A 17625-nucleotide genomic window follows, 5' to 3' on the forward strand; every position below is an offset into this window, starting at 1 on the left:
GTATGTGAAATGGGGAGTGAAACTAATTCTAGCTCAGGTCTAGCATCTGCTATTCATTCCAGAAAGTTAATCAATGTAATTATTATGTACTGCAAACATGTCCTAATAAGAAAAAGTTAAAAACAGAATCAAGTCTTTAAAAAGTTATATATGAAGAGAAAAGTTTTTCTATACAACTTTACCAATGTCTACCCCAGAGGAGGATTATTATGATACAGTATGGTCAAGGCTTCATATTTGACCTACATGAAGAACAAAATACTGAGTTCTTCATATTATTTTCATGACCCATTTATTTTTCTCTTGTTTTGTAACAAACACATCTGGAGATATAATTTAGACAACAGTGTATTCACATTACAATCACTTGGGAGCTGTTATAAAAATATGGATGTGTGAACCCCATCACCAGGGATTTTTATATAATAGTCTTGGGAGAGAACAAAACTTCATTAAAAAAAAAAAAAACTCTCTTGGTGATTTTTTGTGCATTCAGGTTTGAGACCCATTTATTTAGAAGCATTGCAAATTTTATGTGACTAGATCACTTTTACTAACCTTTATCTTTTCATTTACATTTCACTGCATTGTGTCTGCACTACTAAACTTCCAAAATGAAACACAGTTGATGTACATTTGACTTCTCAAATATCACTCCTTTACTACTCACTTTCCTTTATATTACCTGTTTTATCTTCACCATCTCCCAGATGAATTATTGGAGTCTCCCAAGTTTTCTCTCTTCCCAACCTAACTCTTTAATTCTTTTCTTAATTCACAGAGGAAATATCATGCCTCCACTATATCTCTTCACCGTGTACTTAGCCAAGATGAGTCACAAGCGCTGTGCCTCGGCTGTCATGTACCTCACTTTTCTATTTCACAACGGATCCTGTGTGCTGCCTCTTTCAGCACATATAATGCGCGTTCAGTACCCAAATGAAATGCAGAGTCTAACAGAATTCCAGGAAGTCCTGTGTCTTTGCGTATGTCTAGGCTTTGCTCTATTTAAAACCAACTTCTACTTTTCTGTGTTTTCCCGGATCATCTTTTGAAATTTGCCTCAGAAACTGAGTCCTCTTGAAAAACATCTAGTTCTGCAAACCTGGCAAAGAACTTAGCTCTCATGATCAAAAAGTTTTTCATGCCTATATCTTATAATCTGAACAACTACTTTGAAGATAACAATATACAATACATTAACCAGTTTTTAATCACCTACTTTTTTGTTTTGAAATTCTGCATCATTGATGTTAGCTTCTTTATTGTTTTTTTAAATATTCTTATTGTCATGCCAAAAATTCATATTGTATTAATATTTTTATTAAACTCTGTAACTTTGGCAATGAAGTTTCAGTGTATATCATACTTTGTGTACCTAAATGTTGCCATATTTACTGTGGTAATCATTTATGTGATTATTAAACTGATTTAAGGAGAAAAGATAATATGGTGTCAGTAAAGGTTATAGGTTGTAGAGGGAAAAATACCCTTATGACAAGTAATATCATTTTATTGAGCTTTTAGTAACACATTAGTGATGTATAACTAAAAGTGACTTTAAGATTACTGCATACAGTGATGGAAATATTGTACTGGATAGCCTACGGATTTACATCTTGGGATATACAAGTGAGATCCCACCCCCTTGAACAGCACAGGTCATAAATGGTGGCCTAGATTGATTTTATTCATATATATATATATATATATATATATATATATATATGTCAAATGCTATACTCCTTACTCTTTTTTAATAATGGCATTTCATGAAGAAGCCCTTATTTAATAACCTATCATTGATTTTAAAAATCATTGTCTTTTTCCGTGTAAAATATTTTTAATTAGTTTAATCATGAGAAATATATTTGTAAAATGAAATTTTCATAATGGCAACCTCTGATATTGACCAGATTTTTAAAGATATACTGAAATAATCACCTGTGAAAAAACTAGTTCTCAGACATTTTTTCACAGTTGACTTACACTGATGGGACCGATGTAAGTATCTTATTAGTTTTCTCCTTGAAAAGAGCTCTGGGTCATCCCTTACCCAGAGGACCTCTGCCCTGTCTCAGCTACCACTAGAATTTATCTCATGTTATGTATACCCAACCATCACAATAAGAAATAGCCTAAGACATATTGCACAAACACATACTTGATGGAATCCCACCAAGATGGCAGATCAACAGGTTTTAGGATTTGGAAGCTGTTTTATTGACGTAATCGATACAATAACCAATCTTCAAATTCATTTTGATATTTTTTAAAGTAACATAATCCAAATTCTTAACACAGATTCTCACTTAACAATTACGTGATTAACAGGTTTGGAATTATGGTCTCTGTACCATCCACCACTTCCATTGTGGGGTAAGTATTGTGACCAGTCCAACTTTCAGTCCGTGTGATACATTCTTAACACTGACATCCCACAATTGCTCAAAGTCACTGCATAACACACATAGTGTTACCATTTCCACCTTTAAAAATATTTTTAATGCTGATATTGATTACTGGCTAATACTTCTATTTTATGTTTTTAAAGTGAGGACAGTCTTTTGAAGATATGATCAGATTTTGCTTCCAGTATACATTGCAAATGTAACTGGCAATTCCAAACCCATAATAGCTTAAACAGTAATTTATGAAATGTTATTGCTGTCTAATGGTTAGGACAAAGTCTTTTTTCTTTTGTGTGGATAGATACACCACTTTTTGCCCTTGACTTATCACAAAGAGATATCAATAGAGATAACAAATTTAATTTTAGACTTCATGTTATCCAACAATCAGGCATAACGTAGGAAGCCCTTTCCCCATTCAGAAACTTTTTTCCCTCATATTTAATGATTTACAAAACTTTCACTACATTGACATATAAATAAATATAAATAACAAACCTGGATACAAATAATAAAACTGAAATTATGAATATATGAGCACTTAGAGCAAAGATAGTATAAAATATTTATGTCAGAAGCTTATAACTTGTATTTCACTCATAATTCATTCCACTGAAATGAACTTAGGTATAGGCAAAGCATATGGCTTTTAAAATCTAAATGTTACATTAATGATAAACTTATTTGCCCCAGATTAGAAATGGCATAACAAATCATGATGAGCCCAATTATGAAGTGTATATTTCCATTACAATATTTTCATCAAGAAATAGAAAATATTTATCCATCTATTTATTTTTTATTAGGGCATGTTTGCAGTACACAATATTTACATTCCTTGTGTGCAGTTGGCATGTGTCCATTAAATGTCTTACTTTTCCATTCTCTTTCTGGGACTTCCCTTCCCTCCTGCTCCATCTCTTGATTTTCTTGTCATTTATGAAAACTCTATCTCCCAATCTCATCTTATCTCATATTTTGCTCTTCATTTATAATTTTAGTTTGTCAGAGGAAGTATACAATATTTAAGTTTATGTGTCTGATTTATTTCACTTAGCATTATGGACTCAGTGTGCATCTGGTTTTCTACAAATGACTCAAATTTATCTTTCTTTATCACAGAGTAGTACTCCATTGTGTATAAAAGCCACATTTATTTCACTCATTCATTCATCTGCTGATGGACCTACTGGCAGGTTCCAAGATTTTGCAATTACGAAATTTGTTGCTGTAATTATGCACATATAACTGTAATGATTTTAACTCTCTCAGGAAAATATCAATAAGAGAAATAGCCGAGATTAATGAATTTCTATTTTTGGCATTTTCAGGAATCTCCACACTGATTTTCCTAGTGGGCATACTGCTTTACATTCTCACCAACAGTGCAGAAGGGTTCTTTTTTTCCACAGCCTTAACAGCATTTGTTATTATTTGATTTGTGTGTGTGTGTGTGTGTGTGTGTGTGTGTGTGTGTGTGTGTGTGTGATTACCACTCTTTCTGGGGAAAGATAAAAATCTCTCTGAAGTTTAAATTTGTACTTCTCTAACAGCCAACAATTTTCACATTTTTTCATGATTTGTTGGCCACTGGTACTTCTGAGAAGTATCTATCATTTAACTTGCTCATTTTAATGGATTTTTAATTCTCAATGGTATTTTGAATTCTTAAGATATATTAGATATTAGTTCTCTCTCTGAGAAATAACTAGAAGAAGTTTTCTCATCCTATGAGTTATCTTTTCACATTCTTGTCTCTTTTGCTGTGCAAAACTATAATTTGATATATCTTGCTTATTGATTCTTAGTACTGTTTTCTGTCAAAATATTGGTTCAGAAAGTTCTTGCCTATACTTATGACTTCAAGAATTGTACTTACCTAATATTCCAATACTTATTTCATTGATCTATTTTGACTCATCTTTTGTGTATGATGAGGCATAAGAATCCAAATCCAACCTTCGGCATTAATCTAACAGAAGGTTAGCTATAGAGTCCTCATAATCCAATCACCTTCCAAACACATAAGGCTTTAGGGATCATTTTAGATCCAAACCATAACAGACAGATTAGTATTCTTAAACACATCTGGTGAAACTTTTTTATTTTTACTCATAGTTCCCAAACCTACAAAGAATGAATGATTTTAACAGATTTGGGAAGACTGATGCCAACCAAGGGCCACTTTCTCAAAAGGTATGCCCATGTCATTTTTATTTCAAATATTTGCAGAGTAAGCTCATTTTTTATTCTCTAAAATACTGATCATTATTACTGAGTCTGTACTTTCTAGAGACCATGGAAGGAATTTCTTTTGTATTGGTCTCTGAAAGAGTTTTCGGCATGGTTAGAAGACAGAATATAAAGTAAAGTGGCCTTTATTTTAAGACTGTGGAGAGGGAACCCCAGGACCACTGAGATCTGGCTTTTCTCTCTGTCAGGACACTTGGTGTGGGGGGCATACATAAAGTTTAGGTTTTGGTTGGTGCCTAAGGAGCTTTACTGATGCACTAGTAGCCCACTGGAATTCATTTCACTCCATAGGTAAATAGCCTAGGAGCGAGGAAGGTGACCTCAAGATAGAGCCCCTTGGTTCTGCCTCCCAGCGTCCTGCGGCTGCAGCCTCCCATTCAGGGTAAAATCCTTTCAGTCTCATATGCAAGTTTTGATGAAAAATACCCTGTATGGAGACTGCAGAGTTTGAGTTGCAAATGATAAGTCCTGTTTGTCACACGTGGTTCAGAATAGTCACTTAGCATGCATAGCCACAGGATAAAATGTACTTCTCTCTGATTGTTTCTAACCATGACTCTTAGGAGATGTTAGTATTTTTTTGACAGCTGGCAGATACGGTTTGTTGCATATGACACATATGAGTTTCTAACCACATGAATAGTGTTTTCTGGGAAACAATAACTTTATCTCTCAAGGAAGTGGCCTATAATTTCTAAGTTTTCAATTGAAAATGTGAAGTAAATATGCTAAAGAAGCCCCACACCCAAACAGATGTTCTCCTGCTCAGTTTCCAAGAAGTTTACATAATTTCAGTGATGTAGAGTTTCAATAATCATATTTCCATAAACATAGATCTTTTCATTCTTGACAGAAAACATTTACTATTCTTTGATGCATGGTGCAAATTCTGCTAAACTTATAATGCAAAGATAAAGATCCTGGTCCTGGTTTTTATGCTTGACTAAAGGACAAGAAAAATCATAAAAATAAGATTGCTAGTTGGCTACAGAAAATGAAAAATGACCACATAGATGCATAAATAATTAAGTCTTATGAATACTTAGAATCTGAAACTTCGAGTTAATTACTCATAAAAATAAATTGCTGAAGTTTCTATTTTTATAACCATAAAATTATTTTAAGTGAGAATAAAACATATGAGTATTCCTTAAAACAGTAAGCAGTAAACACCATTATTTTGAGAGGGTAAGGGTGGTACATCTTAATTTCACTATTCTAGTCAGTGCATATTGGCTAATTAGTGGCTCTTTGGATGTTTACGATAAGAGTTTTTGAAGGAAATAGAATACAGCAACTATTTTAGAAACTCAAAAGAATTATCAATTGCTAAGCCTCAAAAAAATTGTTCCCTACAGGACTGCTGAGTCTTAGGAAAGGTTTTAGAATGATGCAACTATTGAGAAAGTAGAAGGGGCTAGGGGTTTAGTTCAGTGGCCTAAACACCTGCCTGGCAAGCTTGAGGTTGTAAGTTTGATCCCCAGTTAAGTTTGATCCCTCAGTTCTTTCTCTCATACTAGGTGGGGGGTGGGGGGAGACAGAAAGAGAGACAGAGAGACAGAGAAACAGAGAAAGTAGAAAGCCGATTTGAGAAGCAAAACCATAACATCAAAACTTAAAGATATTGATAAAGGGGAATGAAACTCCCAAACTACTATGTCCTCGAACTCCTGTTCTCTAAAACTGAAGGATGAATTTTAGGAACAATGGAGGTGAAGAGTAGATAATAGTTATTGAGAGAAAGCAAGCTTCTGTCTGAAGAGAGACAGAAGGGGACTGGAGTGGGTTGCCCAAGACTCTGTCTCTTCCAGGGACTTTGGAAAGTTGGGAAGTCACAAGGCAGGGGGGATAAGGTAGGACATAACTATAGTTATCCAATAGGCTTAGTAGCTCAAGTAAAATTGATTACAATCTGCCCAATTGTAAAGCCAGTATACAGGCATTCTTGGAGTTGTGACCTTTCCCCTAAGGGGATGGGATAGTGACTCCAGGGTGATAGGGAACTAGTTAGAATATCAGTCTTTAAGACTAGATGCATTTGTTTGATCCTTTGCCTTGAGGCCTGGCCCACAGAAGGAGGTGTCTGTCTCACTACCCACCCACCAGCAGTTGCCAGCTATCTGCACTAGCTCCACTGAGGACCTAGCCCTCTCTTACTGCCTGTAATGTTTCTAACCAACTCAGTTGCATGAACAGTATCAGTTTGTTTTAGTACATAAGAAGTGCATAAGGAAGTTAAATTTGAAAAAAGAAATAAAGTGTTTAGATTATGAAGATTCTTCAAATCATAGAAAACCATGATTTTTCCCATAAATTAACAATTCACTAAATTCCTATTAATGGAAGAATGATGATTATAGAAGAGTACTTAAAGCCCAGAATATTTGAGCAGAAAAAAAAGTAGAATCCATAAGAATGTACTGAAACAAAAATAAATCAATAGCTACTTTAATGATACAGAAGTTAATTTTATTTTTGAAAACTTCTCAGAGAACTAAGAAAAAGAAATTCAGTGTATGGTGGGGGTGTTAAGAAAACTTAGGGATATAATTTGTCAAGCATACCTAAGAGTAAGAAGGGAGAATAAGATGAAGTATAAAGAAAGATGATAAAAGGAAAAATCAACAAAAAGGAACTCACTAGAAAAACCAAAATGAGTATTACACTTACTAAATAAACATTTGATTGAAAGATAAATAAATTTGCTAAGTTCTCACAGAATTAGGGAAAGCAATCTAGAAATGCAAATAATGGATGAAGATTGAGACTGAAAATAGAAAAGAAGGACCTTTGGAGGCCACTACAAAGCGGCTCTGAGTAGGATTTAAATCTTACTAATTGGCTTTGTATGTTTATCTCTGAGTCTGAGTGGAGCTGATTCATAGTAAGTGAACCTCTATGAATCACTGGGCCTGGCTGAGGCCTGTAGTGGCCTGTGAGGCCAGAGATACCTCAAAGGGCAAGAGAAGGCCACAGCTACAGACACCTGGCTCCAGCACTAATTAAATAGATAGAGACAGCAGCTGCAAAAATTTCTCCTACAGTGTCACTTCTACCATGTCTTCGTAATAAGACAGTGCTACTGAATTGAGCTGATTCATGATGAACTCATCTTTGAAGTGATTCCCAAGGTCCTGCTCATTACCTGCACTTTCCTCAGTTTCTCTGCCCTTTGTCCTTGGTCCTAATATAAGTGGACTAATACAGAAAATCCTTTGTCTTTACCCTCGAAGCCTTGAGCTTAACTAAAGGGTTTTGACCTTTCTGGAGCCCTAAAAATCATATGATTTGTCTTTTTTTTTTAAATTTAACCTCTGCCATACACTTGTTTGGGAGATTGGGGACCTAGGAAAGAACCCGATAAGGAACCAGGTTATTATGTGTACAGGAAGGGTATATTTATGTGTTATTTTGCTTTGAAAGTATTGAAAATAAGAATAGTGTGTGAAATAAATGGATTAAACTTTCTAACACATATATAAGAAAATGATTACTAAAGCAAACAACATAAAGATTCTCATTTTCCCTAGTACTAGAAATTGAACCTAACCACTTATAATAACAGGTATCATAGCTAAGCAGAAAAAGGGTGGTTGGAACTACAAAATGGAAATTTTATATTTAAATGATAATGTATCTGAATTGAAACTTATCCAAAATTCAATAAAATTTTAAAATCAATGGGAAAAATATACACAATAAATATTATCTGAAAACCAGTAAGTAAAAGATGGACACCTGAATCAAACAATTGTTTCAATATTTTTGACGGTCTTACTAAATCCAATCCTTCCATAATCTTCACAGACATTTATTTTTTAAAACAATTTTAAGCTTTTAAGTTCCAGATACGTCTGCAACATCAAAAAGAACGCAATCTTAATCCAATCTATGTTGCCTAAATATCTCCAGTGTTTAGTATGATAATAATTCAGTCTGTGATGACTGAACATATCTGATATGAGGAAAAACTGCATATTCTCACAGACACATTATTCACTGAACAAGGATGTTTACAACCTAAGTCATCTGTTCACTTTAGTTTTTTTGTTGTTGTTGTTGTTGTTGGATTAGTCCTAGAATCATTAAGACCAGTGATGGTAGCCATCACTGAATACGTGTTAAAAGACCACCCAAAACAGCATTATTCAGCCTGAAATGACAATAATAGACAAACCCTAACCTAGACGTTAAGAAAGTTGCAGCACGCACAGGAGTTTTTACATTTACAACAAGAACAATAAAGACCAAATATCTAATATGCAGTCTTCAAAATCGTAACTTTATTGAGCTTGTTAGTGAACTTAGGTCACAGGCCAATCAGCTAATTTGAAATGTCAAGTAAGTAAGTTAGGAGTCTCAAAAAACAACAAAAAATGTCAAATACTAAGGGTCACCAGTTTGTGAGAGTACTGACTGCCTATGGTTCTGGTAGCCAATTATTATACTTCATATTTTAAAACAAGAAAATATTTTCTCACAGTTCTTAAAGCCAGAAGCCTGAAATAAGTCTTCCAATTGGCTAAAATAAAATGCCAACAGACTGACCATTCCTCTGGGGAGTCTAGGAGCTGTTCCATGAGGCAGAGACTTAGTCCCTCAGCCCGCACCCCTAAAAGAGGCAGATTAGTTCATATTTTATTAAAGATCATAATTCATCAAAATTAACAAAGTTAACTTCTCATATAGCAGTGACTATGTATGATTTAGGAATAATCTGAAAACCATAATTTGAAAGTATAATAAATTAAGTGAAGGGAACTGCAATTTAAAACCTAAACTAATTGATGCGTCACAGGTTTAGAAAAACAACCTAGGACCTAAATCCAGCAGTAGCCTAATAACACTTCCTTCATATTTTCTACTATCTCAAAAATCATTAGATGCACTAGCTTAAAAAAAAAGCTATCACTTATTAAAAGAAAATTTCTAAAAGTATATGCCTGTTATATTCAAGCATTTTCATGTCAGTATAATAATCTTATAAATGCAAAAAGTAAACTCTGCTTAATCATAACATAGAACAGAAAAGAGACAAATCATTTTAGAAGAAAGATTGCATTTCACTCTTGAATTGTCAAATCAATAATGTCCCCACAAAATGTAATAAAATTTTAGTAAGTCAGTGATTATTCACAAGAATTGAAGAACTGGTTTTAAATCCAAATACACAATACCTGTGTGAAAAGCTGTAATTAATGTCAAGGAAGAATGAATGGAAACAGAATGAGCCAGGTGTCTGACACTGAAGATTTGAACACCCAACTGCAGTAAAGGCAAAGTTTCAGAGTTATATAAGAACAGTAGCAGGAGAAAGAAAGAAAATAAATGTATCTTTTGAATAGCATTGTTTCACTAAAAACAATAGCATATGTGACATAAAAGATGAAGCCTTGCTGAATTGATTCATCTCGTGTAAAAGAAATCAAGAATGGATATAAAAGGAAACAATTCAATAAAGGATAACAATAATAATCCCCACGGATAGCTTGGCAAAAATGTTTTCAAAGGTAGAATTAAACCTATGATAATTGCTTCCAATGCTAAATGATAATTGCTTCTAATGTCAAATTTTATTATTTCATACACTGGTTTCAATTCATAAGAGAGCCACATTAGCTTTCATCAAGAATAAATTTCTATATGAAGGAGAAAAAATCAATTAAGTATGTGGAAAGTGTCTAGTATATTGGAAAATAAATATCTTCTTTCCCATTGGTGTTCCTAGTTTCACAAAGCTCTGACATTTCTACTTTTAGACTAAAACTTAAAGTACATGGTTGGAAAAAAATTAAACAAAATAGATAAATAAAACATATGATTTGGTAGTAAAACTTTTTAAAAATATGTTTTATATCTTGGAGATTACTCACTTTTTGTGAATAGTGTGGTGATTTCAAATACATAGCATTAATTATGAGCAACAATTTGTAAGCCCTACACATGATTGAAAACAATCTTTTTACAGTATCTTGGAATGGATAGTGGTGTAGCTCCCAACTGACTTTGAATTCTGAAATTTCAAGGTTATCTGACTGAATAACGTTAAAATTTCAATAAATTTTGATACAATGTCAATATTTTATAAAATCATCCCAATAATTATTTGAATCATATTTTCATAAGATCTTTGAAATTATGTTGGATCATCACTCATCTTCAGATGAAGTAAATAAAAAATATGGTAATTTTCTAAATGATAAAGTCAAATTTGAATACCAAAGACATTATTTGTGCTAGTTCTAATGAAAAATTATACAGTTCCAAACTGGGTATCTACTCCAGTGGTAGAGCAATTGTCTAGCATGAGTAAAAATCCTGGGTTCCATCCCCAAAAAATTGAAGAAAGGAAAAGGAAGAGGAAGAAAGAAGGAAGAAAAAGAGGGTCCAAAATTAAAATTTTTGTTTTAATTGAAGTAGCTGATTACAATTAATCTTTTTCAAGCACCTGTCTCTCAACAAAATGAGGACAATCTTGTCTATTCTTTTTGATTTATTTTTTTTAAATATATTTTTGTTAACACCAACAACAATGACTGTTTTTAAAGAAAAAGATTTCTTTAAGGCATTTTCAAATACATGGATATCAAAGCAACTTTTGAGTTTAATTGGACTTGTGAAGCAGAGACAAAGTCTTGGGAAGAACTGGAGGTATAAGGGGGAATGATTTACACTGTAACATAAATAATCATAGTGGACCTACAGTGTATAGTGATTGAACTCATACTTAACAATTGAACACACAAATCCAGAATTATTGTCACAATCTCAGCGGTCATCGTATTGACTATTTTTTAAGCAACGATACAATGCCTGTTTCAGAAATCCTTTAGTTGCAATGAATAAAAACCTAATCTGACAACTTCAAATAGATTTTTTTAAATAATGAAAAAAAAAACACGAAGACAGAATTCTAACATATTTTCAAAAAACAAACAAACAAAAAAAGCTGAACATTGGTGTCTTGGAAAGTATGGAAGTCATGCATATCCTCACTCAAGGCAACAGCAGAATCTCCTCAAAAACGCCCCTTATGCATCACAGTTACCTTTATTCACCTGGATTCTGTAACTTATTTCTTTCTACTTTATTACCAGCTGCTTCAGCTGTTACTCATTGACAAACTTCCCTAAATGTTTACCTTAGCGCACTCTAAGAATGTCTATTCTGCTCAGTCATGTGTCTGTCTCACTCCAGTTTCTGCTCTTTCCTATCATAGCTGTATCCTTCACATGCTCTCCTTCTTTTGGCAAAGATTGTAATGCAACAGAAAGCTTAATTGCCACAGTCAATTTTGACAAACAGCTGTAATTAAGATCTTAAGAATAACTCAGGCATCTCAGAATTCTTCTAAGCATTCTCACACTACTGTGCTTACTTCTCCCCAGTGGTTTCTCCTCACACTCCACACACATGTAATTCCTGCTTGTTGCTTTACCTATGCGTTAACTTTGTGTCTCCCTCTTCCTAAATGTCTGTCTTTCCACTTGGAAAAATCTTTCTTATATTGATAGTCTCACATGGGCTATGATCTCTGAATCCCAGAGGAAGGTCAGCTGCCTCCTGCTTTGTAACGATTGGCCCTTTACCTGTGCTGGTCATGCCACCTTACAATGTGGGATCCTCATGATATCCACAGAGGGTTTACTAGAGCATAACTTTGGACTTGTTATTTCTTTCCCATTCCTGCTCAAAGTTTCATTTGAGATATCTGCCCATTACTTTCACCTTCTGTTTTTCTATGTTTTCCCTTTAATCAATGTAACCCTTATCTTTTTTCCTTTAATCAATGTAACCTGGGAAAAATATTTCCCAGTAGTATTTTCAGGAACTGGCATTGTTGATGCTATTAAAAGTATAAACACAATATAACCTTGTACCCATAAAAAATTACAAGAAGATTCTGACTAAATAAAAATAATTGTATATATTCATTCAATGGAATTAGACACAATCAATGGTGATTTCAACATGTTTATCAATTACATTTCAAACTAAATTAAATAGAATAACTACATGAACAGATTTGTTTATACTATTCAACACTTTAAAATACATATTTTTTGATTTTGAGAAAGATAACAGAATGTAGAACCGCAGAGAAACAGCCACTAGAGATAACAAAGTAAGGAGTTTAGGAGGAAAATAGGACTCTGGGACCATTGAAGATCTGAAGTAAGAACTGAAGTCCTTGGGGAGAAGGGAAAGAGAGACCTCAGTGCAGAAGATTATGCAGCAGGTGACACTTGGATTTACTGTGTGGGAGGCACATCTTGAATCTGCAGATGCAGGGCGACTACTGGTGACCCAGAGGCCTCCGAAGAGAAAAGCACCAGTGGAACGGATCAGTGGATGCAGCAGACTGCAGTGGCTGGTGAGTTATTTAAGTGTAGGTGTCCCTAGGATAAAATAATTATCCGGTAGCCATCAATGAGACTGGTCCACTGAGCTCAGAAATTAGAGCAGCTGGTCCAATTAGAGAAACCTGATGTCAAGGTGAGGTGGAACTGAACTCAAGTCACCAAGAGATCAAGGGGTGGAGTTCCAATGTGAAGGCAGGACAGGAAGCATTGCTGGCTGAATAAATCCAGTTCTGATCTCACCACAAGAAACCAGCCTGAACTTCAGGGTTTCTGAAATTATTCACTATAAAGTTCAAAACAGGAGACATATTCATTTTATCTTCTAGAAATCTTTTAACAAAGGCAATTTAAAGTCTATTAACAAAAGTAAAGTACCCAGCAGTAATATTAAATATAGGATATGCATTGCGATCACCTGATGAGCTTTTAAAAAATATTAATTCTTTCCCACTGTGGACTTCAAGCCAAAGCTGGTCAGAAGAGCAAAGATGGCCACTATATATTGGTTAAGGGAACAATTTGACAAGAAAAGATATTGATTGTAAACACAAATTTATTGAACATTCACACACTATTTCATAAAACAGTGCTAGCAACAAAAGATAAATAAAAATCAATACAATTAGAGTGGAGGACCACAATACCCAGAACAAAGAGACAGATCAACTAAATAAACAAAATATACAAGCAAATATCAGGTTTGAACCAATCCTCATCAGGAGATCCCAATGCGTATCTCCTATCTAGTATTACTTTTGGATACCTTACTTTGTTAATACACTTTGAAAAAAAATGGACAAGAACTATATACAGAATATTTCAAACAAAAATGACAAAACATTCTTCCCAAGAGCACAGACAAATATCTCCAAAATAGACACACACTTAAATAAATAAAAGTAATATAATTTATCCCATTCATATTATCAGACAAGAATGCAGTGAAACTAGAAATCAAGGGCAAAAGAAACCATAGCCATTATACAAAAACATGGAAATCAAGTAATGCACTCAAATAATGAGTGGGTCATAGATTAAATAAAGAAAGTAATTACAGAATTTCTAACATCAAATATTAATGCTGATACTGCACACTAGAAGCAATGGGACAAAACGCAAGTGGCGCAGAGAGAATTTTAAAGTTTGAATGCCCACATCAGAAAAGCAAGATAGGCCAAAATAACTCTGTGATGTGCTTCAAACACTGAGGAAAAAAACAAACCCAAAACTAGTCCAAGGAAGGAAATTATAAATATCAGAGCAGAAATTAATGATTTTGAGATTAAAAAATTACAATTAATCAAAGAGTCAAAAATTCATTTGAAGAAAAGAAATATAGAAAAAGCCTTAGTCAATCTTATAATAAAAAAGGAAATACCCAAAACAGAGCAATTGGAAATGAAAAATGTAAGATCAAACTGGACACCTCATAAATAGAAATTATTAACAATTACATTAAACACCTGTGCTCTAATAAATTGGAGAAGTTAGAAAAAATCGATAGAATCCTAAATACATGAAGTATGAAAACAGAGCCAAAAAAATATAAATATTCTGAGTAATTTGACAAGTGGCAATGAAATTGAAGCAGGAATAAAAATAATCTACCAACACAAGCCCAGAATATGATTAATTCAGTGCTGGTTTCTACAAGATTGTCATGGCAGATCTGACTTGCTCCTCAAATAATTCCTGGAAACTAGCATTTACATGGTTCCAAAACCAGATAAAAATCTAAACAAAAAGCAGAATAGAGCCCAATCTCTTTAATGAACATAAAATCAAAATAATGATAATAATATACTGGCAAACATAATGCACAAAATCATCAAAATGATCATACATCATAATCAAGTAGGCTTTTTCCCAAGGATAAAACGATGGTGCAATGTACTTAAATTTAATAAACATAATGCATCACACAAAAGCAAGAACAAAATCAGATGATCATAAAATAAGCCCAGGCAGAGCCTCTGACAGATCTAGCATCATTCACGATAAAATGCCCAAAGAAAATAGGTGTAGAAGGATTGTGTCTCAAACTGTTAAACGCCACTTATGAAAAACCAACTGCCAAAATTACATTAAATACAATTACAAGACAAAATCTTTTCCACTGTAATCAGATACAAGAATGTTGTTTTTATCACTCTTATTTAATACAGTCTTGAAAATATTCAAATCATGGAAGGGACAAAAAAATAAAAGGATATGAATAGAAAAGTGAAGAACACATTACTCTGCATGTAAGACCCCAAAACATTCCACAAAATGACTCCTAAAATTAATAACCAAATTTATCAATATAACAGGATGCAAAATCAACACATAAAATTCAATGAAGTTTGTGAAAAAGAAATTAGTAAAATAAAATCATGCATGATAGCACTAAGGACAAATAAATCCTTAGAAGCTCACTTAAACAAGTGAGAGATCTATATAAGGAAAACTACAATAATCTGAAAAAAGGAATTTGAAAAGCACAGCAGGAATTATAGAAATACTTTCAGTGGCTTAATAGCTAGAACTGATGAAGTCAAAATGACCATATTTCCAAAACTGCTATACATATTTAATGAAGTCCTAATTCAAGTAACAACAGTATTCTAACAATAGAGAAAAAAATTCTAAAATTCACATGGAGCTTTAAGAGAAAGAAAACCAATCCTTGTTAACAAGAGCAAGGCAGGAGGCATTGCAATCTCAGATTTTAAATTATATTATTATAGACAGCTAAGGTAGGCCGTCAGACAGTGCTGGACCCTCCAGTGACTCAGGGAAGAAAATGAGAACACAACAAAACTTGGTTCCAGGCACATGTGAAGAGGATTAAAGCAAAATGGATAGATTTATGCTTCCCAAAGGGAGAAACAGAAGTTTATGATTACTGGTACCATCCTTTTGAGATTTCCCATTATCTTGTTAGGGGGGATCAATCTCTCCAGTCCACTAAAGATTCAAGTCCGCTAAGATTAAAATCACTAAAACTAAGACTAAGACCACTAAGACTAAAGACAAGACCAGACCTATAGATTATCGACCAAGGTTAATAATGTCACCAATATTCCCTTGTTACCCTTGCGTCACCAGTACCTTCAATCTTATTGGTTAGTCACAATTTTGACACACATATCTGGTTCCTGATTTCATTCTGTAAAACTTTCTTTGAAAAGTGGGCTCACTGACAATCCATTCAGGACCCCGCCCAACTCAAAGCGTCTATTCCTGTTTCTCAGTCCAGTTCCCCATTTCTTTTCACAAATAATGTTTCCTACTTTTAACCTATATTATTCCTTAGAGTTAGTTCTTCAACTACAAGGAACAGGATCTTGGGTTATATGATATCTAGCATTTCCCCTGTATCAATATGACAAAGCTACAATGATTCTACTGACACAAAACAGGTGTATAGCAAACAGGTGAAGATAGAGGAACAATACCAGAGACATACAGTTGTCTGATCACTGGCCAAGGGTCCAAGAGCAAAGGAGGACAGATAGCTTCTTTGACACATAAGGCTGAGAAAACTGACTGTCCACATGCAAAAAATTGAATCTAGATCCCTATATCTCACCATGTACTAAACTAAAATCAAATGAATGAAAGATACAAATGTTAAAACAGAAACAATCTGCCAGAAGCTTCAATAAGTAAACTCACAGGTGTAGTCAAGGATTTTCTGATCAGAAGGTCTACTGCCAAGAGAGTACTTCCAGAATCAACAAATGGGATTGTATCAAAGGAAAAGGTTCTTTATAGAAAAGGAAACAATGAACAGACTGAAGAGACAACCTACAGACTGGCAAAAAATATATTGCTAGTTATTCCTCAGCCAGAGGTGAAACATCTAGGACACATAAAGAATTAACTAATTAATAAATAAAATAAAATATACCTCAGTGAATCAAAGACACAAACCAAGTAGAAAGATACTTTCCAGAAAAAATATATATGGCTAATAAATACATGTTAACTATCTCTGGCCATTATGGAAATGCAAATTAAAACAACACTGATATATTTACCTTACTCCAGAAAGAATGGCTATCATTAAGAAATCACAAAATAAAAAATGGAGGCAAGGTCCACAGAGAAACAAGAGGCCTTCCACACTGTTGGTAGGGATTTGAACCAGTAGAACCCCTAAGGTAATCACTATGTAGATTCCTCATAAAACTATAGGATAGACACTCCAGTTGACCTAGTGATTTATTTTTCATGTATCTTCCCAAAATATTTGAAGACATTACAGTAGTGCTTTTCTACCCATGTTTATAGCAGCATAAATTGTAATTGCTGAAGTGTAGAAGCAGCCTGCATGCTCACCAATTGATTAGTGGATAAGGACAATGTGGCTTTTATATATAATAAAGTACTACCCTCTACTGAAGAAGGATAAACTTGAGAGTCATTTGCAGGCAAATGGATTCACCTTGAGATCATAATGTTAAGTGAAATAAATCAGTCACGCAAGTTTAAATATCTCATGATTTTCCTTAGATGAGAAACCCAAGGTATAAATAAAGAGCACAGTGAAAGATAGATAAGAAATAGGAAAAACACCTTTTTGAAAATGGGGGAAGACCCATGAGGAAGGA

Source organism: Cavia porcellus, unplaced genomic scaffold, assembly GCF_034190915.1.
Source record: "Cavia porcellus strain 051 isolate PalLab524CR breed Dunkin Hartley unplaced genomic scaffold, mCavPor4.1 scaffold_1, whole genome shotgun sequence".
Lineage (NCBI taxonomy): Eukaryota > Metazoa > Chordata > Mammalia > Rodentia > Caviidae > Cavia > Cavia porcellus.